At 48.3% G+C, this 27,565-nt stretch overlaps 1 pseudogene; it reads right to left on the reverse strand.

Annotated features, from left to right (window-relative positions):
• Positions 1 to 1,199: 1,199 nt before the first annotated feature.
• Positions 1,200 to 25,972, reverse strand: LOC110146362 (ribosomal protein eL22-like 1 pseudogene; annotated as a pseudogene).
• Between the last annotated feature and the right edge of the window lie 1,593 nt (positions 25,973 to 27,565).

Here is a 27,565-nt window from a genome sequence, read left to right on the forward strand (position 1 = left end):
CACAAGCCAGTAAGTTCTCGTTTCTGCTTAAAGCTGATTTGAATTGTAATGCATTATTACAACCGGAACAGCCCTCATTAATGCCAACTGGAAAAGTGTGTTAAATCATCTTTTTATTATCATCTAGCCTCCAACAGAGCCTGGCATGCAGTAGGCACTCCGATACATGTTTTGAGTGAATAAATGGCAGTGGGCACTTTAAGAGGACGAATAACGTCCCATTTACTTCAACATTTTCCCCTTTTCTATCCAGACGAATGTTCAATACACATTATTCATGTGGTGAATGTTGATTGATTCCCGTTGGATGTGATTCATCTCTTTGCTCTTCCTCCTCCTCCATTAACTTCCTGTTCATGGAGGCCCCTGCCTCTTTCCCCCATCCTCTTTACAGCTCCCGAGTCCCCATTTTCTCATTCTTCTTTATGTTAATAATTACAATAGTTTGCAATTTATCATCCAGAAGAGGTCTGTGTTCCAAGTTTCAAAATAACCTGGGAAGAAAAGTGAATGCTAATAAATAAAATCATAGGTATGGTGAACGCCGGGCTGACCGAGCTACTCACCTGTCATGTGACTTATTCAAGCTGTTCAGTTTCACGAGACTCTCCAGAGACGGGAAGGAAGCAGAGGGCATGGAAAAGCTCCCCTGGTGTCACCTCAGTCCTCCTTACCTTGGGAAGCAGGACACAATATTTGGAAGCAGGACACGATATTTGGAAGCAGCTACAATGATGAGGGTGCCCTTCTTTCCCTTGGGTCCTGTCATTGGACTCAATGGAATTTGGAAGTTGGCCAGTCATTAAAAAGAGAACTTGATATCATTAAAAACTTCAGCCACATGCAAAAGTAGAGACAATCATATAATCACCCATCATACACTCATCCATCAACCTCAATAAAATCACAATCTTCTTTCATCTCCATGCCCACCCACTCTCGATTACTTTGAAGCATATCATTTGTGTGGCAATATTATAATATGCCATATTAAAGATATATTTATACACATATAAATATATTGAATATTTATTGCTAGATGATAAATGCTCTTTTATTTTTTTTAACAGAGTAATTTTTTTATTCATTAGAAAGCTTTTAAAGTAAAGGTCCCCTTCAAGAAGTTCCTCTTGTATGTTTTATTTGTTTTATTAGCAAATAAAGCATCCCATTAGCATCCCTTTATGGGATGGCTTCATCTAGTCCTCAGAGTCAGATCCATCTTTTTCTTGACTAATCTGTAAGTAATGAAGTTTGGAAGTCTCCTTGTCAGATGCAGCCACACCAAGCCAATCACAAAGATTGTTCTTTTCATGGAATTTCCCGGTAAGGTATGTCAAATGCCTTTTAGAGAACTGTTTATCAGAAACAGTGGTGATTTTACTCTTGAAGTGTTCAGTGTGAACAGCCTTGCCAGGGTTTCCAGTCTTTCCATTCATTGTAACTTTCTCCTGCAGAAAGTGTTCAGAATTTCCAGAATCAAAACTTCCACCTTTTGTTGGATGAGTAAGCTCCACACTGAGCTTGCAGGTTGACTTCTTAAGCTTCTCGTCTTTCTTTGGTGCCGTCTTGAAGGCCAGCTGTGCGATTAGAGAATGGCCCTGCCTTACTTGTTGCTGCAAACGCTTTGCCAGCACATGGAGACACCTAAAGCCCAGGCTGACCCTCTTGAAAGTGACAGTCCTCCTGCAGAAAGAGAGAGGCAGAGGCATAGCTGGGTGCATACCGATGAGTGATCTGATTACACAGGGCAGTCTAGGTCTGAGCCATTGTAGATGATACCTGCCCAAACTGGTGACTCCCAAAATCACGAGCCTACAAAACAGCTGTTGATTCAAGTCACTAAATTTTGGAGTGCTTTGTTACTCAGTGATAGCTAATTGGTGCATACCCCAAAGTGAGTGTTAATTCCTTAATTTCATTAAACATCTAATTAGTAGCAAAATTTCGTTGATTATCTCATAAATGTTTTTTCTACACTTTGCTTGTTTTTATCAGGTTCCACTAAGGTGTGTATATTTTGATTGATGGATAAGTCTCATGTATCCTTTAATCTAGAGTTTCCATTTCTGATCTTTTTTTCCTCCTGGAATTTATTTCTCAAAGACGCCGTGTTCTTTACCCTGTAGACTTTTCCATAATCTGATTTTGCTGAGTGCTATGGTGCCATTTGGGGCTTCCCTGGTGGCTCATATGATAAAGAATCCACCTGCAATGCAGGAGACCTGGGTTTGATCCCTCAGTTGGGAAGATCCAGAGAAGGGAATAGCTAGCTACCCACTCCAATACTCTTGCCTGGAGAATTCCATGGACAGAGGAGCCTGGTGGGCTACGTACAGTCCATGGGGTCCCAAAGAGTCAGATATGACTGAGCGACTAATGCTTCATGGTGTCATTTTGTGTGTTTCTTTGTCCCCAGATTACCTGTAAACTGGCAGTCAGTTAGGTCTGGAGGCTTGTTGGGGTCAAGGTTTGATTTATTTTGGTGCTGTGTTCTTCCAACAGGAGGTATCAATATCTAGTTGCTTTTTGGTCACGTGGCTGCCCTTTCTTAGATCGAATAATCCATTAGTTTTTACAAAATTATATGGCAGTTATTCACTCTTCATTTGTGAACCACAACAGTTCTATTAATATAAATTTCTTCTTATAAAATATTTGGCTACCAATGCCACCATATGTATAGCAAAGGCAGGATAAGTGTTTGATTCTTTCCCTTTATTTGCCAATTTTCAAAAGAATGAGCTTGTTCCTTAGCATCCTTTTGGAGATGACCAACAAAGTTTATTTTATTTTTTGAGTATCATTATAAACTCATGAATTTAAACATTTTTATGCTTTTAAGGGAATTGTCCTTATTTTGATGCTGAAATTGCACCAGCTTTGACCAGTGGGAGCCTATTCAAGTCGGCTCCTGAGTCATTTTGACACAAATCCCATAATCGTTGATAATGTTTGATAGTTTCCTTGTTTCTGGTATGAAGATGTTCTGGCTTATCTTGTACTTTTTCCTGTCTTGAGCTGAGCATTAGCCTTTCCTCCAAGGATACTTAATTTTTTTTGACATAGTTATACATGATGTTTCACAGGGAGAAAAAGCTTTGTTGAGATTTCCTCCCCACCTCCCGCCCTTTTTTTTTTGGTGAGAACAGAAAGGCCAGAAATGTTCAAGGAGGTCAGATTGCTTGGCACAGACAGATGGCATTCACTGAGATGAGTTTGGAAAGGTCTACCAGGTAAGAGCCTATCATTCTTAGGTTTGCAAAAGCAACAGTCTCAAGACAGATGACACTTCTTGGTGATCTACTGGTTTCCCTCAATGAAGAAGAAGAAATCTTAGCTTTGTAAACAAAGGTGCAAAAGAAAGAGTGATCTCACAGCTGGTTGATTCCATGGGTTGGAGTCTGAAGATGGAGAAGCACATGGAAATATGACCTGTGGTCTGAGTCTTGAATGGGGCTCTTAGACCTACATCAGAGCGTGGACACAACCAACCTGCGGAGGCTGAGCTATACCCCAAGGAGCAAGGGAGCCTGGGAGACCAACCACCCCTATATCAGACGCCCCTTCTATTACTGATCCTGGGCAGTTAGCTTTTCTAAGGCCTATTTTTCTCATCTGAGAACTGAAGATAAACTCAGCCCTCCTGGACACACTTTGAGGATGAAATGAGATGATCAGATGGAGACAGGACCAACTTGCACCTCTTGACTTGAGTTTGTCTCATTTTCTTTCCCCTTCTTCTAGAGATCCATGCCCCTAGACTTTCTCCATTTGGTTCCTTCTCAAAACTAATGTAGTGTCAAAAAGCTCTATCATTTCTCTTAGGGGACATATTGGGAGGGAAACACAGAGGCAGTGGAAGACCATTACCCAGAGGCTCTGGGCCCACCAGGTGGACCATGTGGGGCTCAGAGGGGTCTGGTGTTGATTCTCTCTGAGGCCATGGGCTGTTTCAGGGTCTCCCTGACTCCCTACTTTTTTAATAATTATTTTAATTTATTTATTTGGTTATGCCAAGTCTATGTGCTAATACTCCAATACTTTGACCATCTGATATGAAGAGTCAGTTAACTATTTATCAAGACCCTGATGCTGGGAAAGATTGAAGGCAGGAGGAGAAGGGGGTGACAGAGGAAGAGATGGTTGGATGGTATCATCAACTCAATGGGCGTGAGTTTACACAAACTCCGGGAGATAGTGAAGGACAGGGAACCATGCAGTCCATGGGTTCACAAAGAGTGAGAACAACAACCACAGCAACCAAGTCTTAGTTGCAGCACGTGGGATCTTTGATATTCATCTCGGCATGTGAGGTCTTAGCTGCAGCGTGTGAACTCAGTTGCAGCATGCAGGATCTAGCCCTCTGACCAGGCTTGAACCTTGCCCCCTGCATTGGGAGTGGGAATATTAACCACTGGACCACCAGGGAAGTCCCTATTGACTCCATACCCATGATGATGATGATGGTGAAATTGATGATACCAGCAGTAATATTAATAATTTTAGGTAACACTGACGGAGCACTTTCTTTGTTCTGGGTTCTGTTTGAGGTATTATATGTGTGTTTCCATTTGTTCAAGCTACCATCGTCTCTCCTCTAGGTTATGCAATAACTTTCCAACTGACCTTCACCCCTGCTGCCCTCCATCTATTTTTCACAGGCTGTCCAGAGAGATCCTTTTAAAACACAGGTCAGATCATGTTACTCCTCAAAGGCTGTCAATGTCTTTTCATCTCACTATGAATAAAAGATAAAGCATGCACGGTGGTCATCAAGCCCCTCATTCCCTGGTCTCTCACTGCTTCTCAGATCTCATTACCCTTCTCCCCTAGCTGCAGCCACCCTGGCTTTTGACAAGCACAGTCCTGCCCCAGAGTCTTCGCCCATGCTGTTCCTTCTGCATGGAAGGTTCCCCTCCTCACCCCTCCACCCTTTCACTTCTTCCAGGTTTCTGCACAAATAGGATCTCCTCAGCAGGTCTTCCCTTCCCCGATGATTCTGCATAAACCGGCCCTCTCTTCTTGTCAGTTTCTAGCCTCATTTCTTCATAGCACTTCCACCACCTATTGTATTACACATTCACTCTTTGTGACTGTCTGTCTCTGCTCCCTACAGTGCAAAGCCCATGAAAATAGGAATTTTTAATCTCTATCCTAAGCACCTAAGGCAGTGACAGGTACATAATAGATGAGCAATGAATATCCATTGAGTGAATGATCGAATATTAACTCAATAATCTTCTGTGCTAGGTACAATTATTTTTCCATCTTTATAGATGAAGAAGGTGAGGCAAAACTATTAAGTTGCCACTTTAACTGGCAACCAGCTATTTGCTTAACATCTCATAACAAGTTAGTGGAAAGATGGAACTGACTGATCAGAATGGCAAATGGAGATCATTGCCCAGCATCTCCTTCACCTCTTTCTTTTCCTCCTCTTTCACTCTGGGAATTTACAGGGGATTTATTTTTCCTTTCTATCCACCTGGGCTTCTGCCCTGCCCCCTGTCTGCCTGTCTGGCCTGAATTTCAGGCTGGACAGAGTAAGAGGGAACCCGAGGTCCCCTTGCCCTCTGGGTCTGCTTGGCCAGCTCCATATATGCTGCCTCCCCGGCTGCCCCAAGGGTGCCTGGGCTACCCCAGCAGAAGGATTCTCCATACCTGCAGATGCACCTGCTTCTGTCTGACCATATTACATAAAGGGGGGATGAGAGAAGCTGCAGGGGAGAGGAGGCAACTTTGATCATTCTTTGCTCCCTTGAAGTATTTCCCATCTCTATCCCTGATACACAAGGAAGCTTGATGGTTTGATGGGACCCGTTTTTTAAATTTTTATTTTATTTTTTAGTTGAAATATAGTTGATTCACAGTGTTGCCTCATTTCTATTGTACAGCAAAATGATTCAGTCACACATGTGTATGTTAAAAGTGTTAGTGGTTCAGTTGTGTCTGACTCTTTGCAACTCTATGAACTGTATAGTCTGCTAGGCTCCTATACGTGGAATTCTCCAGGCAAGAATACTGGAGTGGATTGCTATTCCCTTCTCCAGGGGATCTTCCCAACCCAGGGATCTAACCTGGGTCTCCTACATTGCAGGCAGGTTCTTCACAGTCTGAGCCTCCAGGGAAGCCCTTACATGTATACACATTCTTTTTTTGAATATTGTCTTCCATTGTGGTTTATCATAGGATATTGAATACAGTTACCTGTGCTATACAGTAGGACCTGGTTGTTTATCCGTTATATGTATAAAAGCTTACATCTGTTAATCCCAACTTCCTGCTCCTTCCCTCTCCCATCTCCCCCCGACCCTCTTGGCAACCACCAGTCTGCTCTCTACATTGTGAATCTGCTTCTGTTTCATAGATAGGTTCATCCCTGTCCTATTTTAGATTCCACATATAAGTGACATCATATGGCATTTGTCTTTCTCTTTCTGACTTACCTCATTTAGTATGATAATCTCTAGTTGTATCCATGTTGCTGCAAATGGCATGATTTTATTTTTATGGCTGAGTAGTACTCCACTGTATATACATGCATCTTCTTTATCCATTCATCTGTCTGCTAGTGTCAATTTGATGTCATCACTTTAACAGAGCTATGTCAAAAGAGCCATGTTAGCAATTCCCTTTGGGTCTTTGTTTTCATTAAAAAAATTATTAAGTTTACACTCAGAGAAGTTTTCCTTTTGTAGTTCTATGGATTTTTGAAAAATTCCTAGTGTCATGCACCCACCACCATGATCCTGACACAGCCTAGTTCTGTCACTACCAAATTCTCTTCTTTGCTGTCCTCTTCCCATGAACACTCCCTCCCCTTCACCATCTTTGGTATGTTATCCATCCTTGTAGTTTTCCCTTTTCTAGGAAGTCATATCAATGGAAGCATATAGTGTATAGCCTTTTGAGTTAGGATTCTTTCACTTAACAAATCTGTGATGCATCGATGATAATGTTGCATGTGTCGATTGGTTATTCTTTTTTATTGTCAAGTACTATTCCATTGTATGAATATAACACATTTATATTACCCATTCACCATTGAAGAATAGTCAGATTGTTCCCAAGTTTTGACTACTCCATATGCTAAGTGCAGGTTTTTGTGTGAATATAAGTTCTCATTTTTCTTGGATAAATACCTAGGACTAGGATTACTAGATTATGTGATAAGCCCTTGTGACCCCATGGACTATACAGTTCATGGAGGTTCTCCTGGCCCGAATATTGGAATGGGTAGCTGTTCCCTTCTCCAGCAGATCTTCCCGACCCAGGAATTGAACCAGGGTCTCTTGCACTGCAGGCAGATTCTTCATCAGTTGAGCTACCAGGGAAGCCCTTAACTTTATAAGAAATCGCCAAATTCTTTCTCACAGTGGCTGGATGTTTTGTCTTCTTATCATCAGTGTATGAAAGTTCCTTTCCTCACCTGTATTTCCTTTTGAGAAAAAAATAATTTTATTTCCTTATCTATGGCTGTGCTGGGTCTTTGCTACCGCATGGGCTTTTCTCTAGTTCGCCTTGCAGTGGTGTCTTGTTGCGGAGCACAAGCTTTAGGGCATGTGGGCTTCAGTAGTTGAGGTTCTCAGTCTCCAGGGCACAGGTTCAAAAGTTGTGGCGCATGCTCGCCACCAGCATTTCATATCGTCAGTTTAAAAAGAGTCTGCGGGCGTGCCAGCAGGTATATGGCGACATAAGACTAATGATACAGAAAACATCTTCGTATGTGTTTATTGGCTCTGGAGGAGTAAAACTGGCCACCCCACAATGTGTCTTTTTAGTATAAGGATTATTTCAGACTGACTGCTTTAAAGAAATAGAAGACTCAGGAAGTCTTTCTTTTTACTTACTTTTCCTTTCTCAACTGCCTAAAAAAACTCTAGTTAAACTGCCTGGCTCAGGAAGTGAGCTACTGCCAGAGACAGCTATTAGGTTGGCCAAAAAGTTTGTTCAGGTTTTCTTTTTCCATCACATCTAACATCTTATGGAAAACCCAAATGAATTTTTGGTCAACTCAGTAGAAAAAATATGAGCTAGGTAGACCAGGGGAAACTTAGCCAGGTGTGTTTGATCAAAGTCCTCTCTGTGTTGCATTATCTCTGCTTGGCATGGCAGACATCTATTTACCAATATTTGCTTTTCTTCCATCTTCCTATGAATCACCTATGAATTCCTCCCTTTGAGGTCTCAGACCCCTCAGCCCTCTCCCTTAGTCTAGAATGACATAAATACTCCATTTGACCTGACTATCTTTAGAATCTCATGTGTGGATTCCCTGTATGTACATCATTAAATCTGATTTTCTCCTATTAATCTGTCTTATGCCAGTTTAATTCTTAGACCAACCAAAAGAACAGAGAAGGGTCAATTGAAATTTTTTTTTCCTCTCAGACATTGTCATCCCTCTATTTTTTTAGTGAAGAGTTCAAATATCTTTATATCAAAATTGTTGCCTCTTTCGTTTTTATTCCCCTCTTGCTTCCTCAGAACGGTCCTCTCAGGGGCTACGATGCTGCCTCCTGGGTTTGAATTTCTAAAACTTCCCACCGAATAAAACAACTCTTAAAAAAAAATGTGCATGCATCCTAAGAAGTTTGCTCCCCTGTCTGAGGGACTGAGGGGAAATGGTTGTTTTAAGGTTACTCCATCCAAGAACCTCTCTGCCAAATATTGAGAAAGGTTGATTGGGGGTGGGGGTGCATATATTTTCTAGAACTAAGAACCACAGTAGCTACGTTCTATTTTTGGTAGCTGAGAAAATTCTCCAAGGCTGTCTAGCCTAATCCTATTTCTCTGCTTTTCAGAAATAAGAAGACTGAGACCCAGAGAGGAAAGGCTTTTGCCCACCTCCCACAGAGAGAAGGTTCCTAAGCTGTATCAAGATCTTAGCTTGACTAACTTCATTTCTAAAAAAGCCCCAAACTCCTTCCACTGTAGACCTTAGGTGCTGCGTGAGATGCTGGAGATATGTAAGTGGCCCCAGACCCTGGGAAGTTTTTTGGAGGAACGGAAGCAATGCAGAACAATGCTGGGAAGAGAAGAAATACATGGACATGCATTTCTGGGTTGCTAAAAATTCTGGTGGAAAAGGAGAGGAAAGACGGAGTTAGCCGAGCCAAGCTTCCTGGAGAAAGGGAGCTTTGGGCTCCAGTTTAGGATGAAAGCATAAAGTCTTGTCTCTGTCACTGAGCCTGTATGTATGAGTTTCATCTTTTATGGAATTGTGTGTATTGGGTATGCTCACAGTATATATGGGACGATAATAATTTTCCTCATTTGGTAATAGACATGAGTAACTGTGAAGCTCAAAGTTAGCATCTGTTTGGTGTATTTGAGGGTGGGTTTTTGGGTCTTGCTTAACTCTGAATGTTCTTCATCACCCTCATCCCTGAGGCCTCAGGTGGGGACCGCTGGTGACCCCTCCCACAATCCAAACTGCAGCTGCCAGCACTTAAATCCAGTGAGCAGTGAGTTCTCGGATTTGCTTCTAGTTGAAATCAATATTTGCTGAGAAGAATGCATCTTAATTTCAGCGGCCAGCTCTCCGGGCGAGAATTGCTCTAAAACAAACCTCCAAACCCGCAGACTTAATGCGCCCTAGTTCCGTTGTTTAGTAAATCTCTCTGTACAGAGAAAAATCCATTAGCTGACGGGGCAGGGATGGGGGTGGTGGGGGTGTGGAGAGAAAGAGAGTGGAGGCCCCCAGATGCAGCCTCAGCAGCAGAGAAGGGACTGAGAGCCCAGGGCACCCAATGAAAACTCAGCCACGTCCCTGGACCCAGCCCAGGACATGCCCGGCCTCCTGCAAGCCGGGAGGCCCAGCCAGGGTGTCACTGACAGAATGAATGGGAGGAGACCCCTTTCCCCAGTGCCTGCTTAGGGGAGTGTTTTCTAATTGCCAACTGTCCCATCCTAGAGCTACAAGGAGGCGATTGATTTTCTTTTCAGCAGAACTGGGGGAAAGCAATCATTTACCCCAGAACACGGGCTTTAATGAATCTGTGAAACATATGAGGTCACCCTGATTACATCTTCCCCTGACAGCCTGGAATGGCTCAGCAGCAGCACTCAGAAGACTTCCTGAATGAGGAGGCTTTCCCAACCCAGCTCTCGCCCTTTGCTCTGCTGAGTCAGGGTATGTATGTCTTAGAGCTTTTCTCCCTGGAAGTCAGGGGGCCTGAGTTTAGGCTCAGCCTAACCCACCCTGGGGCATCTCTGGTGGCTCCACCCGCCTAGAGACTTGGGTTCGATCCCTGGCTCATAGAGATTCCCTGGAGAAGGAAATGGCAACCCACTCCAGTATTCTTGCTGGAAGTGCTATAGACAGGCTGCAGTCTATGGGATTGCAAAAGAGTTGGACATGATTGAGCGACTAAACAATGACCCACCATGGACAGGCAACAAGAGCCTGTGGTGAGAGCCCTGGGCTCCAAAGTCACTGCCACCTGAGATAGCACCCAACTTTCCCACTTTCTACTCGAACATCTTTAGGCAGCAGCTTTAACCTCTCTGCACTTCAATTCCCTCAAGAATCCTCTAGGGATGAATCATTGTCAAGACCGAAACCTATGGATTTAAAGTGTCAGGCAGATACTTGGTGGGAAAGGCAAGGAAGCAATATCTACCATTTAGCACCTCAGTTTTTCCTCTCTGCATAATGGGTTGAATGTTGTTTCACAATGAATTAAGAAGAGGAAGGATGAAAACAACAAGAAACAGTAGTATGGAGGTTCCTTTTGTGCTCAAATGCCGAAGATCAGAAATGAACTCAGGAACGAGGTCTTCAGGAAATGGTGTGGAAGGCATGCCCCTTTCTCTTAGAAGAATCCAGTCCAGGACTGCTGGTTCCATATTAGGACATTCCATGTTCAGTTTATTTCCTAGTTTTCCAGGTAGGGCAACCTAAACTCGGAGAGAGACAGTGACCTGCCTGGGGTCACCAGCCAGCCAGCTGGGAGCCGGGGAGTCTCGGATCCAGGGCTGCAGACTCCAGGATATCAGGTCTTTTGCCAAAGGTAGGGTCCTACCTTCACTTACTTCTTGTTTTAGGTAACCCAAACCAGCTGAGGTGGGAGGCAGTGGCCTGAATGAAACGGGAGATGAAAACTGAGGTGGTGTTGATAAAGGAGGAGGGACCGCAGAGAAAGAGGTATTTTTACCTTGAATTATTTTTATTAAATGTCACAACAGCTTCACAGCACTTGGGATCCAAGTAGACAAATCAATGAAAATAATTATAGCAAACATCCTGCCTTCCCACTTCCCTTCTTCTTCCATCCCCACAGCTCCCTTGGACTAAGCGAGGGGCTGGCTCACTCAGCTTTGTGCTCCAGCCCCAGGGGAGCAAGGGCGGCGGCCCCTCTGACCTCTGCCTTCTCTTCACTTTGTTTACAAGCTGCTTGGCCTGGCTCGAGGCTCAGATCTTAGAGAAAGGAACAGCTCCAGCCAGAGCAGCAGCTTCAGTGATGGCAGCAGCAGCAGAAAAAATGAGCCAGAGGCCAGAGAGAGAGAGACAAGCAACTCCTACAGCGACTTAGAAACTGGTAAGAGGGCTTTTATTCTTAGAATCCATTTATGGCTTAGAAATGAACCTTCTGTCAAAACTTTTATTGCTAGTCAGATGACAAGATAAGTCAGAGTCACATGAATGAAGGCTATCGGAGTCATCTATCCATTCACCCATCCATCCATTCAACCACTCATCCAATCATCCATCCTTCCTTCCATCCATCCATCTATCCATCCACCCAACCATCCATCCTTCCACCCATCCATCCATTCAACCACCCAGCTATTCACTCATCCATCTACCCACCTATCCACTCAAGTATCCATCAGGCTGTCCATCCATCCATCCATCCATCCATCCATCCATCCATCCATCCATCTTTCCATCTTTCCATCCTTCCATCCACCCAACCATCCACTCACCCACCCACACACCTATCCACTCAAGTATCCATCATTCTGTCCATCTGTCCATCCATCCATCCATCCATTTATCTATCCATCCATGTATCCATGTATCTATTCATCCCTTTTCAATCATTCAATGACCACTTATTGAGGATCTATAGGAAATGACATTGTAGTGGAAAGGGTTGGATAACTCTGATTCAAATTCTTGCTTTGCCATTTCAGAGTTATCTTTGTGTGCTGGATGTCTTCCATTTGCCCTCCAGATTCACTGTGTGGACCTGTGCAGATGGCCTCAGGAGCTCCCATGCCTCCTGACTTCTGTGTGGGCTCATCTCATGGAAAGGATGAGCAGGAGATGAGAGGGAGGAAGGAGAGCAAACCTGAAGCATTTTCCTCCCTCTGGAGACCCTCAGCTAAAGCTATGTGGCCCTCTTCACACCACCCTTTCCATCTTTGGGTTGTGGGACTCTCCCTTTCAGGTAAGAGCACCAGTATTTACCTGCCCCAAGGTACTTCCATATCCCTTACGGTTTTCCTATGCCCTGACCATGCCTTTTAAAATAACCTTTTCATTAAACTTTCCTCAAGTTATTTCAGTTTCAGTTGGCCATCCGTTTCCTGCTGGGACCTAGACTAATATACTATGTGATCCTGAGTAAATTTTTTTTTTTTACCTCTTCAAATCTCAATTCCTCCATAGGTAAAATGAGACTATAAATTCTGCCCTGCAGGATTGTTGTGAGGCTCAGGGAAGATAAAGGGCTTACCCAAGTTTGTGCAGCTGGTTAAGGGGCAGGGCTGGGAGGCAAAACCAGAAATATCTGAGCCAAAACCCAACCTCCTAGCATCTTGGGCCCTCGGGCATGGCCATTCTGGGATAAATGGCAATGGAGGGTCACATCAGTGGACTCAGTGACCCCCTTCAGCCTCACAGGATCCTCCTGGCCAGCTTGGGCTTGGCGTGTGGTGCTTTGTCGCTCAGTCATGTCGGACTCTTTGCAGACTGCAGCCTGCCAGGCTCCTCTGTCCATGGGATTCTCCCGACAAGAATACTGGCTTTGGTATCTTGCACTCATTGCTCAGATGCTGGCAGGAGGGAAGCAGTTCGCATCCTTCTTCCTCCCACTGCAGGGACAGTGTTAGAGGGACTGAACCATCAATTCCTTTCAAGAGTAGTATTCAGGAAAAGGATGCCCTAGTGTTGGCTGATGAGGTCAAGAGAAGTATGGTCAAATTTCCTTCTTAATCAAACAGATAATAAAGGAAAGGGGAGCTGGCATTTGTTGTGAGATCTCCATGAGCTAGGTGCTTAAATGAATTCTCTCATTTAATCTCCCAGCAATACAGGAGGTGGGAATTTTTCACCCCTATTTTTCAGGTGAGGAAACCGAGGCTTTGAAAGGTTAAACAGCCCATGCAATGTCCAGCCAGTAAAGGATGGGGTAGGTGAGGGACAACTCAAACCCAGTCCTGCCTGTATAGCCTTCTCTCTTCCCATAATACCAGGATTAACAGAAGGAGACCATATTCTGTTTTACTGGCTCAGCAATTTATATTTCTTTCTGCATCTTCTGGGCCTTGGGTCCATCAATTACTCTTCTTACTGTCTCTCCTGCATCTTCAAACTTGCTTTCTTCCTTGGCTCCTTCTCTTCTACATAAGAATGTGTGTAAGTCTCCTGAGTCCTCGAATCATGTGCTTGCTCAACCTTGCTTTCTCTACCCATCACCACTCTTTCTTACCCTACTCCATCTTCTCACCTACTGCTGCTGGCCTTCTGTCCCCATCAAGCCTTGTCCAGCGAAGGCCAGTAATGACCTCACCACTTTCAACAGGAACCATCTTCAGCTTCATTCATTCAATAAATTTTGTTGAGTCCCTACTCTGTGACAGGCATAATTCTAGATACTAGACATAAAGCATTGAATGAAAGAAAAGAAAAAAAAAAAACAAATCCCTGCCATCATGGAGCTTACATTCCAGTGGTTTGGGGTGACAGATGAGATCAATAAAAAAGTACAGCAGCTCTTGAATTTTTCTCTCTCTGTGTCTCAATTGTGTGTCTCCCAGACCAAGTCTTCTTGGTCTTATCTGAGAGCACTCCCTGTCCCCCTCTTTTTCTCACCTGTGGAGGCTGATCCGCCCACCAGCTCTGTTCTTGGTGCTGATGCCCCCTCATTCACTCCAGGAAGACCTCATCTACTCCCTGACTTCAGCTGCCTGAATTTGAAGGACTCTTGAATCCAAAGACCCAATCTAGGCATTGATTTTATGCTGCAGATGTATTTATCCAGCTGCCTCTTGAGTCTTCCACCTGGGTATCTTGCCTGAAGCCCCTTTGGGCCACAAAATATCCTTCACTGAGTATTCTCTCCCCTGCCCCCACTATGCTCCTTCTCATGTATTCCCAGGCTCTGTGTGGTCCCCAGTATTCCCAAGTGTGCACGCTGGACTCCCAGTCTTTATCTTATATGTCCCCCTACTTCCCCTCTTCCTGAGACCTATTTCCTAAGCTGGTTCCTCCCGTTCCCCCCACCCCCAACCACTGCCTCATTTCATCACTTCCACGGACCCCCACAGCCACCTCATCGGCCGTGTCTGTCCACTACATTCAAGCACAGCGCTTGGCATACAAGGGTCATCCACTTAGGGTGTGTTGCAGGAATGCGTGCATGTCTAAATAAGGGAATACACATGCCTTCCCTGTCTACCAGCTCATGAAATCCTCACAGCAACTCCGAAAATGGCCAATAACACCTTCCTCTCACAACTCAGAAATCTGGGGCTTAGAAGCATGAAAGACATTCCTGCAGATAATAAGGGGGAAAGCCAGAGCCGCAGCATTCCTATTTCTCTGGATTTGAGAAATCCAACACTTAACGGCTTCAGGCTGGTCTAGGACGGTTCCAGGAGTGACTTGCCAAGAAACAAGAAGTTCTCTGAGTGGATGAAGTCATGTTTCCAGAGCTAATAAAGCCAAGGTTCTTACCGCATCCTCCAAGGGAGAGAAATTTAAAGTGCAGCTGTAGTCCTTGGCGGCTCCAGGTGACCAGGGAGCCCAAGGTCAGCCCTGCTGAGAGTGTAATTTGCCCCCAGAAGCATCCATTGCGTGCTAATAGTGTACACAGTACTGCTCCAAGCCTGGCCAAGTTGCAGAGTTCATAACTACTGGCTGATTGTAGCATCCTGGGAAATAAACTCTTCAAAAAAGTAAGCAAAATTTGCTGCTGCAAGTCGGGGGAGAAAAAAAGAACCATTGCAAATGCATATTAAGTATATCTGACACTGTGTATAATATGGTTTCAATGCCAGGCGACTTGTTAGCTTCCTAATATGTGTATTCTGGAGTGTTTGCAAATATGTTACAGAGCTTGGCAAACAGCTCCACAGGCACCATGAAGAGGCTGCTCTTATTTGAAGCTGATGTCATCTGTGGCTCTTAAACTCTCTCCTGCCCCAGTTAACCCAGGCCTGGTTTGGTGGCCCCCGGAGCAACTCACCGCACTGTCATCCTTTCCATTCTTTGGGGACAGAAAATCAGTGGATCCACCAACTCAGCTTCCTATGGAGGGTTTCAGTCCCACACTTGGGCTGTCCTAAAACCCTGGAGTGCCAGGGCTAAAGGGGCCTTTCTGAAGCTTCTAGTCCTAGGAACTTTCCCAGCTGTCCAAAGGTCAAGACTTCCCCTTCCAGTGCAAGGAGTGAGGATTCACTCCCTGGTTAGGGAGCTAAGATTCTATATGACTCACAGCCAAAAAAAACCCAAAACACAAACAACAGAAGCAATATTGTAACAAATTCAATAAAGGCTTTTTAAAAATGGTCTATATAAAAAAAATAAAAATAAAGCTTCAAGTCCTAGCGCCCATTGTACAACAGAGAAAATTGAGGTCCAGATAAGAAAGGCCCTTGACTGAAGGCAATGGTGCAAGATGATAGCAGTGGGAGGACTGGATCCAGGCCATCCGCAGCATTCCTGACATTTTGCGTGGTGCCTAGCGTTTAGGGAAGAGGCTGCATGTGTCTTCAGAACTGCTGCATTTTTTGACAGAGGCCAGAGCAGCAGCTGGACTTCTCTGGTGGCTCAGTCGGTAAAGAATCTGCCTGCAATGCAGGAGACCCAGGTTCAATCCCTGGGTCGGGAAGATCCCCTGGAGAAGGAAATGGCAACCCACTCCAGTCTTCTTGCCTGGAGAATCCCCATGGACAGAGGGGTCTGGCGGGCTACAGGCAGACATGACTGAGAAACCAGCATTCTCAGGGCAGCCCTCAGGGAATGAAGGAGGAGCCAGCATCCATCTCTCGTGACTCTGGGTGGAGCAAAGCATCCCCATCCTTGTTCCCATTCTCCACCTGGTATCCTGCTTTCCAGAGCAAAGGGTGCGGGTCCCAGTCGCAGCCCCAGGGCCAGCCAGGATGAAAATGGGAAGCCTGGTGAAGGCAGATACTGCCCTAAGCACTCCTTCTCTGGCTGACTTGCCGTCCTTCTGGCCTAAGGAACAGAACCTGGGGAGCTCGCCCTGAGCAAAGGAAATCCCCACTCAACTTGGTTTCAGTAATCTGCCTGCAGATCTTGCCTGGTTAACCCCGTGGGTCATTTTAATTTTCCAGAAGCTTTTCGACTTCCCTTGGATCCTTAATCAGATAAGGGGATCTGTGCATGTGTTTGTGTGTGTGTACGTGTGTGTGTGCGCGCGTGTGTGTGTGTGTGTGTGCAAGCGCGCATGCGCATGCGTGCCCGGGCTCATTCAGATCTCCTCCCCCCACTTTTCCTTCTCTCTTTCTCTCCCACAGGCACGCTCTCTCCCCTTCTCTCTCTCTCCATAATCACTTCCCATCTCTTCCAGAATGCTTAATGGAGTCTGGAGAGGAGACCAAGGACGATTTCATCTCCAAGCGGGAGCCAGCCCTCGCACCCGTCTCCCTTCCCCATTGTCTCTTTCCCTATTATTCTGAGAGCGGATTTGACAAAGTGCTTTCTCAGAGGAGGGAGAAGGACACCCCTCCCCTGCCCCTTTGCTCCCTGCAGAAGGGTGTTTTTTGCCATCCCCTGCTCTCTTATCATTGGGTCCCTACCTAACTGCCGGAGTTCAGTGCTGCTGGCAGTCACAAGCCAGCTTGGGCTGGGGGAACAGAATATATGAGGACGCATAATTGGCTGTGGAGGCATGCTGGTGGCTGGCGGGCGCCTTGGCAATGCCCACAGAGAGACAGCCCAATAGGATGCCTCTAATAGCTTATCTCCTAATACTTGTTGTTAGGAAGCTGTTGTCTTCCCCTCCGAGCCTGTCTGCCCAGTGATGCGCGGCATGGCTGGTGTCAGCTGCCTTCTCCTGCCGAGAGGATGCCCAGCTCCCTTCTGCTGGGGAGGGCTCAGCACCCATCCTGGTCCTGGGCATTCTTCTCCGGCCTGGGGGAATGCCTTGCCCACTGGGGTGGAGAGTCAGCTCTCAGTATCAGCCCAGCAGGAGGAAGAGGAAGGAAAGGCACCCAGGACATTCTTTGCAGATCCTTTCCTGGGCCCCAAGTTGTCCAGCATGGTGCTTGGCACACAGCAGGAACTTAATAAGTGTTTGTGGTTCTGAACTGAATTATCTACGGTTGGCATGAGGCTGGACCAGATCACTTGAGGTCCCTTCCAGCCCAATGGGCTAGGGGTCTGATAAATGCTGTCATGCACCCCCAGCATGCCTGGCGTCATTGCTGGGCTCCCCTGGGAGCAGAGGGTGTTTCAGGCACCAACTGTGTGTCGGGTGCTCACCTCACCAGGCTGCAGTGAGAAGGAAGTGAAGTAACAAGTGAGAGTGCAGGGGCCATGCATGGATGAGCACCTTTCTCGTGTCTTCCCGAAGCCGAGGGCACTCACCCTCTAAGAGCCCTTGGAGAATCATCTTGTCTGATCCCACTGTTTACTGATTAAGTGCCCAAAGCCCACAGGTGCTGGTTCAGGGACTTATAAGCGTCTAAAACAGAGTTAGGAAGCAAACTTGAGCGTGAAAGACCCCCAGCCTGGCACTCTCTAGGTAACAGTAGGTTGCCAAAGAGTTCCTGGGCCCAAGACACGTGAACACGGGACCAGGCTGGACTGGCATAGATGGGTACTTGAGTCCAACAGGAAGTGCTCTGAGGATGCAGAAAAGGAAGGCACAACCCCAGCATTGGTAGTCTTCGCTCTTTCATGGTCTGTCCCTTCACTTGCTCCTTCATTCATTCACTTATTCTCTCCATGAATATGTAAGAAGCACTGTCTCTACGCCGAGCACAGGAAGTTGACTAGATGGAATCCTTGCAGGAAAGAGGCTGATGGTCTCTCTCTAGTCCAGGTCAGCTGCTCCTGGTCCCCCATCTTGGCTCTGCCTCCTGGGCCTTGCCCTTGGAGGGTCCCGCCACAGCCCTCTGGATGATGTTGCTGACTCTCTCTCATCCAATGGAAGGCCCTCTCCTGAGCCTTCGTGGGCAGCACTTCTTATCCGGCCTGTCCCAGAGCCATACACAGAGCCCAGGCCCTTTTCCCTAACTCTGCAGAAAGTGTGTGCACGCCCCTCTTCTCCACCACCTAGTGATGCCAAGAGGGGGCCCCTGGCCAGGTCGCCTGGCCGTCCCCGGATCGTCTGGAGCCCCGATGCTTCCTGTGTCCTCTGCTGTGCACAGAACAGGATGAACTCTGTCTCCAGGGAGGGGGGACTGTGGGGACTCAGCCGAGCTGCTGGCCAGGCTGTGACGTCTGACCCTGGCTCTTACCCACTCGTGATCAAGGGCCTGCCTGGTATCTCCACTTGGGAAGCCACTTCCTCTGGGATAAAGGTTCCTCTGGGCAGGGGTCCTGTTCCCATAGCTGTCCCCCTACTTTTTGCTGCGTGGAGCTCTATCCTCACCTGCCTGGGACTCCTCATCTGGTTGTTCCTGCTCCTTCTGTTCTGCTTGGGCTCCTCCTCCCACAGAGGCTGTGATGATGCTTGCTGTCTCATCACAGCCATCTATGGCCTGGCCTACAAGACTCTGACCCAGAGCCAGAGCAGGAAAGCCGAATTCCCAGGAAGCTTCCTGCATGTCTGCAAGTCTAAGTCCCAGGGTGAGGCAGCAGGAAGACATGAACTGATGTTTCAGGAGTCCAGGGAATCCTTTCCTTCCTGTGAGCTGAGGCCCAGCGGGTGGTCACCCTGGTGAGCGGTCACACGCATCGTCTGATGGCTTGATCCCTCCCCGGGAGCTGGTGGGTCAAACTGGCAGTGTCTCGGGGACTGGAGTCAGGCTGGAGTCTCTGAGCTGCTCGTTTTGGGGACAAGGGCAAAGGGTAGCAGGCAGTCCTGGTCCTTCCCCGCCTCCCTCCCCCTCTGCCCCTTGCTGGCTCTGGTGGCGGGTGAAGTGGGAAATAACCCAGCTCTTAGGGGAATGTGTGTCTCGGCTCCTTCCCCTGGCTGCTAATGGAACCAGCAGCTGTCCCCAGCCACGTGTGGCTGCCCTGACTCTTGGAGACTGAGGGTGGAGACCAGCTGACGAGGAAAGGGCTATGTTGGGTTCATTTCCCGTGGGGCACAGAGCTGACATCAGGCAGGGAGCGTGGAGAAGCAGAGCGATCGATTGCAAGGTGGAGACTTGAGCGTAATCGTTCCATCTACTGAGCGCCTCTTGTGAGTCAGGCAAAACACAGGTCGTTCTAGTTGCATTATCTCATTTAATCCTCAATCCCCAGAGACAGGGTCAGAATTACTAACGCTCTTCCTTTGTGGCAACTGACGCTCAGAGAGGTGAAGTACTTGTCCAGAGTCACATAGCTAGAGAGTGGCAGCTGGGATCTGAACCGGGACTGCTTGACTCCGAAGTTCTTTCCTGGGGATGCGGAGGGGTTCCGAGAGGGCACAGAGGTGCTCTAACTCCTGTTGCACAGGGCTGCATACCACCTTGGAAGTGAAGAAAAACAGGCGGCCGGGGGGCAGTGAGAGGGGTTTTCCAAGGGAGCCCGAGAGATCATTGGAACCCTGGTTGATGGTATACCCTGGCCTTACACTACCTTTTGAACTGGCATTCAAGTCACTCATGCCTTTTCCTATGGTCACACTGTGGGTTTCCCCGATGGCTCAAGTGGTGAAGAATCCGCCTGCCAATACAGGAAACAAAGGTTTGATCCCTGATCTGGAAGATCACCTGGAGGAGGAAATGGCAACCCACTCCAGTATTCTTGTCTGGGAAATCCCATGGACAGAAGAGCCTGACAGGCTACAGTCCATAGGACTGCAAAGGGCTGGACACGACTGACTAGGCGCACACACGTGCATGGTCACACTGCATACGTTGTGTGACTGATTCTAACCTTGCATGGGTTGATCACCTGTGTTGGGCTCGTGAAATCCAGCTCTGGGAAGACCCAGTGATAAGCCCTTTGGTGAGGTGAGATGAGGTTGGACATGGCCTTGGAAGTGGCCAATGGAAGTTCTGAAGCCAGCTAGAGCCCAGAAGAGGAATGGGACGGTGCAGTCCTGCAGGGAGCCAGAGACTAGCTTGGCATAGCTTGCTACTTCGCATGGGCCAGAGTGGCCACTTGAAAGCTCTTTGCATATATTTCTGTTAGTTGCTCAGTCAAGTCTCTGACTCTTTGTAACCTCATGGACTGTGGCCCTCGCGACTCTTCTGTCCATGGGATTGCCCAGGCAAGAATACTGGAGTGGGTTGCCGTTTCCTCCTCCAGGGGATCTTCCTCACCCGGGTTCAAACCTGTGTCTCCTGAGTCTGTGCACTAGCCGGCAGATTCTTTACCATTTGAGTCATCTGGGTAGGCCTTGTGCATAATAGGTGCTCAATAAATACTTGGATCAAGAACAAATGTTCTCTGGGAATTCCCTAGTGGTCCAGTGGCTAAGACTGCAGGCTTTCAATGCAGGGGGCCAGGGTTTGACCCCTGGTTAGGGAATTAGATCCCATTTGCTGAAATGAAGATCTTGCATCCTGCGACTAGGACCCAGCGCAGCCAAATAAATAAATAAATATTGATAACAAAGAACAAATGGGCTCCCTCTTGAAGATTTATCACTCTTCTTGCATAAAAGGAAATGAGTGAGCGTTTATGGAGCATCTCCTCTTTGTCAGGCATGTCCATCCATTCTCAGGTAGTACATTATCTCATTATCTCAGGTACCTTATCTCAGGTAGTCTGGACTTTCGTCAAAGCAGGACATGTAAGCCTCCAACATGGGGGATGCAACACATGATGTCCCCAGAAAAGCACCCACTGCCTGCAAAAGCCTGAGTCCCGTCATTTGCCCAGTTCTTCTGGGGAGCCCTCTAGAGTCCATTCTTCATCTTCAGCACCCCTCATTCCAATCTTCCACTTCTGTGATTGTGTCACGGTGTCATTTTTTATGCCACATCCATCTCCTGAGGGGCTAAGATGACTGGCATGGAGAAGCAGGAGATGGCCTGGTGGAGGCTCCGAGGTGTGGTGAGGATTCCAGGGCTCTGGGTCCATCCACCTCAAGCCCTGGCTGGCATCCTGTCTGGCTGTCTTGCTGTGTGATCTTAGACAAGGGCTGCCCACTTCTGGAGCCAGATTCTGGCTGTATACTTTACAGATTTCCAATTCTATAAATGATGGGGGTTCAGGGAAGGACTTGGCAGCTTCCTAGGTCTTTCCCTGCCTTTTGCTTCTGATTTGCATTTCTTTTCCTCTCCCTACGACTGGGCAGAGTCAATCACACAGGATTTGTGAGTCCTGGCTCCGCCACTTTCAGGCTCTGTGACGTCAGGCAAGTTATTAACCTCTTTAAGCCTCAATTTCCTCATCTGTAAAGTAATACCCTCCTTATGGGTTGTCGTGAGGATTAAATGAGATAATGCATATAATCACAGAAAATGCCCGATTGCAGGCCTGGTGTAGGGTGAGTGCTCAGAGGAGCCTGGGCTGATGTTTCTTCAGCCCCTTGACCCTCTTCTCCTTCTTTCTCACCATCACCACTGTCTCCATGGGGTACCAGGACAGAGGCAGCCCCGGAAGAGGGCAGACAAATCGGTCACCAGACCCTCTTCTGTTCTCCTGGAAGAAACAGCCAGGCCTCTGGTTCTGCTCTGTCTCACTCTCCAACCATCGTTGGATTTTGCCCACCTCATACTTTGAACTCTGCCAACCCCATTTCCTGGGGCAAGACCAGAAGGACTGTCTGCCTCTGAGTCCCTAGGAAGGGGAAGGAGGACGGCAGAGGAGAAACTTAGAAGACCAGTCAAGTCCAGCCCAGGAAAAGGTCCAGGTGTAGGGGCTGGTAAAGGAGAAGAGGCTGTGGGCGGGACCCACTCTGGGGTCCGGGACCTGGGCGGCTGGCAGCGTTGCCTCTGCTTCCCTGTTCCCAGAGATGGACAGACAGGACCGGAAGACCTCTGAGATCCCAGGAGTGGCACCCATGGGTCCTACAGCCTGGTGATCTATGGCCTGACTCCTTCAACATCCTCTTTTCCTATTTCGTCCCAGGCCTCACCATCCCCAAAGCCCCCAGCCTCATAATCCAGTATTTCCTGAAAACTCTGTTACGGACTGACATTCACCAAAGCATACTCAACAAGGCCACCAGATGTTTGGGTGGAGACAGCAAGGCACAAGGCCTGGATATCAGGAGTAGCCATTCTGAACAGTGGGGAAAGCTCCCAGTGGAGACCAGATTCTGGTCCCAGCTCTGGCACAAATTCCCTGGATGACCCAGGAAGAGTCACTCTCTGGGACTCAGTTTCCTCATCAAAGAAATGGGTTAGCAGGGCTTGATGACTCCTGATGGACTCTCAGCTGTATTCATCTGTCTCTGCGTTTCTCAGGGGCCTCAGGCTGTGGCCATGGTAGGGATGCCTGGTTCCCCACTGCCCGGAGACCCATTCCTCCTCCCGGATCCCAAGATCCTTCTCTGCAGAATCAAAGCATTACCCTTTGCCCTCCCTCCCCTTTCCTCCTTTCCCCTCCTCTCGTGTCTGTGAGCACCTGCATGGAAGGTGCTGAGTTAGGCCCTGGGAGTGCAGGCTGTGTGTGGAGGTGGACACAGTTCGCTCTGCAGAGGCGCTCATGCTGGGGAAGGCTCTGATTCAGAGGTGGGAGGTAAACTGGAGATGGGAGGCCATGGAAGAAGTCTTGAGATCTTGAGGGGCATGGGGGAGACCTGCGGAGGCCACTGGGACTCTACGGAAGAGACAACATAACTGGATCTTGAAGGATGCTCATGACACTCTCTGCAGACATGGAAGCATGAGGGCCTCCTGGACATGATGATGACAATCAAGGCAGGGAGGTCTAAGGATGGGAAGTACATTTAGGGAAGGCGGTTCCAGGTGGTTGGAGGGCAGGTTGTGTCCAGCAAGACTGAGTGTGAAAAGCTGAACTATCAATGAGCCAGAAAGGAGGAGCTGGACCAGATTAGGGAGGACTTAGAACTGTATTCACTTTTTTTTTTAATAAACCGTGTATCTATTAACACTAATGGTAATAATAATAGCCAACACACAGCATTCATTCTGTTTCAGAGGCTGTTCTAAGCCTTCAGTACATGTTCTGTTTTATCCTCCGTCAGTCCCTATGAGGTATACCCCATCAGCATCCCCATTTTCCAGATGAGAAAACTGAGGTATGGAGAAGTTACTTGCCTGAGGATACACAGCTGAAAGTGACAAGGATTCAAATCCAGTTAGTCGAGCTTCACAGCTTGTCTTCCAAAACCCCAAGGAGGGCAGTGAAATGCAGCCTCCAAAGGGTCCTGGCTGCCCCAGGCCAAGGTTTTCCTCAGCAGGTGGGCCTCCTCCCTATCTAGGAGGCCCTCCCTGTCTGGACCACCCATCACCTCTCACCTACCCTCTCAGGTAGACAGGTGAGGGATGGCAGTTGGGAGCCTGGTTTGGGGGAGCATCTGCCTCCGTTTTGATCTGATTACTCCCATCTGCTCCCTACTGGCAGGAGACAGCACCTGCTTTCCAGGGTCTTGATTCATCCGCATTTCTATTCTTGTTTACTTAGCACCAGACTGGGAAGAGAATCTCCAGTGAACGAATGATGAGTGGCAGGTGAAGGGGTGGGGCTCATGCTTGCAAAGTCTTGCTCTTTGAGCCCGGGAGAGCCTTGGCCACTGACAGGTACACCCTAAAACCCTGCAACTTTCAGGGATGCTCCACTGCCTACCTGTACTGGCCAAGGTCCACATTCCCCGAGGTGTCCATCAAGCTTCCCTTGATTTCAACCTCCTCCGTGATTTAGTGGTTCTGATACCTGGGTTAAGATACTTAATCTGGGGACTCCCTTGGTGGTCCAGTGGTTAAAAATCAGCCTGCCAATGCAGGAGACATGGGTTTGATCCTTGGTCAGCGAACTAAGATCCCACATGCGGTGGAACAGCTAAGCCTGTGTGCCACAACTGCTGAGCCCGCGTGCTGCAGCTATTAAAACCCAGACGCCCTAGAGCCCGCGCTGCGGAACAAGAGAAGTCCCCACAATGAGAAGCCCGTGCACTGCAATAAAGAGTAGCCCCTGCTCACCGAAAGTAGAGGAAGCCCAAGCGCAGCATCGAAGACCCAGGGCAACCAAAAAATAAAAGATACTTAACTTTATAGAACCTCAGTTTCTTCATCTGTAAAATGTGTGTGGTTGGTGATATCTTTCAGAATTAATATGATATAAATGATTTTCTCTAAGTCTCTAACCTCTGGTCGGCACACAGTAGGTGCTTAAGCACTTTCTCCACTATTTTTTTTTTTTTGGAAGATGACTTTTATTTATGTATTTATTTATTTTGGCCAGGCCACACATCTTGTGAAATCTTAGTTCCCTGGCCAGGGGTGGAACGCATGCCCTCTGCACTGGAAGTACAATGGGAAGTCCTGGCAGGGAGGTTCCTGTCTGTGTTTTCTATCATCCTCCCCAAGCCCCTGTGAGGTAGGGAGTGTTATCACGCCCATCTTCCAGAGGAGGAAACTGAGGCACTGAGTGAAGTGACTTGTCTAAGGCCAAGTAGCATAGGTTGAGCAGCCCCGGGCCGCTGCGCAGCAGCCTCTCCTGGGGAGGGCTCCTTCCGCACACACCCTGCCCTCGTTCAAACTACACTGCTGCGGCTTCCATTTGGAGCAGCTCTGCCTTCGCCTTCACGGTCCACACTTCCAGTCCCTGGCTCCACGCTTTCAGGTCTGTCTCTGCTGCTGCCCCCTTCACAAAGCCTTTCCTGATTTGTGACTAGAACGGAGTTTCTCTCCCTGCGCTGAACTTGTGTCTTTCCTGGATTTTAAATGTAAGGATTGGGACTTCCCTCGTAGTCCAGTGGTTAAGAACCTGCCTTGAGATGCAGGGCGCGTGGGTTTGATCCCTAGTTGGGGGAGCTAAGGGGCTTTCCCGGTGGCTCAGATGGTGAAGAATCTGCCCACAACGCAGGAGACCCATGTGCGATCCGTGGGTCGGAAAGATCCCCTGGAGAAGGGAATGGCAGCCCACTCCAGTATTCCTGCCTGAAGAATTCCATGGACAGAGGAGCCTGGCGGGCTACAGCTCACGGGGTCGCGAAGAGTCAGACACGACTGAGGGACTGCAATGCACTCATGAATGTGGGGAACTAAGATCCTGTAGGCCACAAAGCCACTAAGCCCGGGTGCCGTAACTAGAGAGTCTGTGCACTGTGACAAAAGATCCTGCAGGCCACAGCAAAAATGCTGCATGCCACGACTAAGGCCTGACGCAGACAAATGTATAAACAAATAAATAATTCAAAAAATAAATGCAAGGATTTGGGCTCAAGCCCTACTTCTGCTACTTAACTGCAGGGAGTGACCGTGGGTCACTGGTTTGAATGCTGCCCTCGCCTTTGCCTTGGCTGTGTGGCCCTGGGCGGTTTGAGTGAGTCTCTGTTTCTCTCTGTTGTTACGAGTGGAGATGGCGTGTGCTCAGCACTGGGACAAACGGTGCCTGAATTCCAGGGCCAGAGTACTTGGGCTCAAAGCCCAGCTTGGTCACTTGGTATCCATGTGAACGTGGCAAAGTTACTTAACCTTTCAATGCCTCAGTTTTTCCATCTGTGGCATGGAGATGCTGTAATGATACCTACCGCATCATGCCGTTGTGAGGATTAAATGAGATAATGCATGAGCACATTTAGAACTGTGCCCGGCACTTAGGAAGCGCACAGTAAGCCTTGGTTGCTGTGATTTCTGAGGCTTGCTTGGGGATTAATGGAGACTGTGAAAGTACTTTGTAAATTTCCAAGCTCTGGACCCACACGCAGTATCGATTGTTCTCCTTCTGCCTTGGACCTGGGCCATTTGTGCCTGGCCTCATTCCCCTCAAGGGGCAGGGCTCAAGCCCCGTCATCTGGGTCCCTCCAGAGGCTCTGCCCCAAGCCCCATGTTCTGTACACAGGATTCAGCTGTCCTGCTTGAGCAAGCAGCCCTGCCTCAGTTTCCCCAAGGACCCCAGCTGCGGCCACATTGGGAGTTGATCGGCTGGCCTCCTGGCATGGCCCCAGGCTGCTGCTTGGGGCTCCTGGTCAGCACTTCCTGCAGAGCCCTGGTCAGCATCTCTGCGGATGCCCGCAGTGCTCCATCCTGACCCAGGGCCCACCGCAGGGGCGAGTCCACTGCAGGGGCGAGGCCTGCCTGGAGGGAGGCAGGAGGCAGACCTCCTAAGACCCTTCCTGCTCTGACTTTCCAGGAAGCCAGCCTTTGGAAGTTCCAGAGATGCCCCTGTATTCCACTCCTTCCAGCCTGGGGCTCTGGTGGGGACACCTGGCCGGGGGCAGGGGGGTGCGGTGTGGTGGGCTCTTTGCTGAATCATCAGGACCAGTGGCAGGCGAGGGAGAGAGGGTTCTCCCCTCTTCTGCAGTTTGCATTTACTTTTCCAACAGGTAAGTGCGCGGCTGAGTTAATTCAGAGAATTGCCGAGGCAGCAGCAGCAGCTGTGCCCGGGGCCCAGCTGATCAGTCAGCCATCAGGGCGCTAACCAGGACAGGCAGCGCCGCCTGCTCCTCGCCAGGGACAGCGGAAGGTGGCGCTGCTCAGTGAAGCTCCCGCCACCATCCTCACCCCGTGCCTGGCTCCCCCGCCAGCTCCTGGTGGCCCAGCTGATCAGGTACCCCAAGGAGCCGGACGGGAGGCCACCGCGCTCACACAGCACCTGGTGCTGCTGGGCACATCTGGCTTCACATCCCAGCTGGCATTCACTAGCTGGGAGGCCCAAGAGGAGCTCCTTAACCTCTGAGCCTCAATGTCTTTGTTGGTATCATGGGCACAGTAACACTGTCTGCTTTTTCAGGCTCCTGGAAGGATTTTAGACCAGCTGGAAAGGACCTAGCCTGTGTGAGGGTCACAGAGAATCCTCCCCATGCCTGTAATTATGATTAAGAGACAAATATCGTTTATCAATGCATATATGTGGAATCTAGATAAATGGTACCGATGAACATATTTGCAGAGCAAGAATAGACACAGATGTAGAGGATGGACATATGGACACAGGGGGAGAAGGGGAGGTTAGTATGAATTGGGAGAGTTTCATTAGCATATATACACTGCTGCTATGGCTAAGTCGCTTCAGTCGTGTCTCTGTGACTGTCTGTTGTGACTCTGTGCAACCCCATAGACGGCAGCCCAGCAGGCTCCCCCGTCCCTGGGATTCTCCAGGCAAGAACCCTGGAGTGAGTTTTCCATT

Source organism: Odocoileus virginianus, chromosome 17, assembly GCF_023699985.2.
Source record: "Odocoileus virginianus isolate 20LAN1187 ecotype Illinois chromosome 17, Ovbor_1.2, whole genome shotgun sequence".
NCBI classification, from domain to species: Eukaryota; Metazoa; Chordata; class Mammalia; order Artiodactyla; family Cervidae; genus Odocoileus; species Odocoileus virginianus.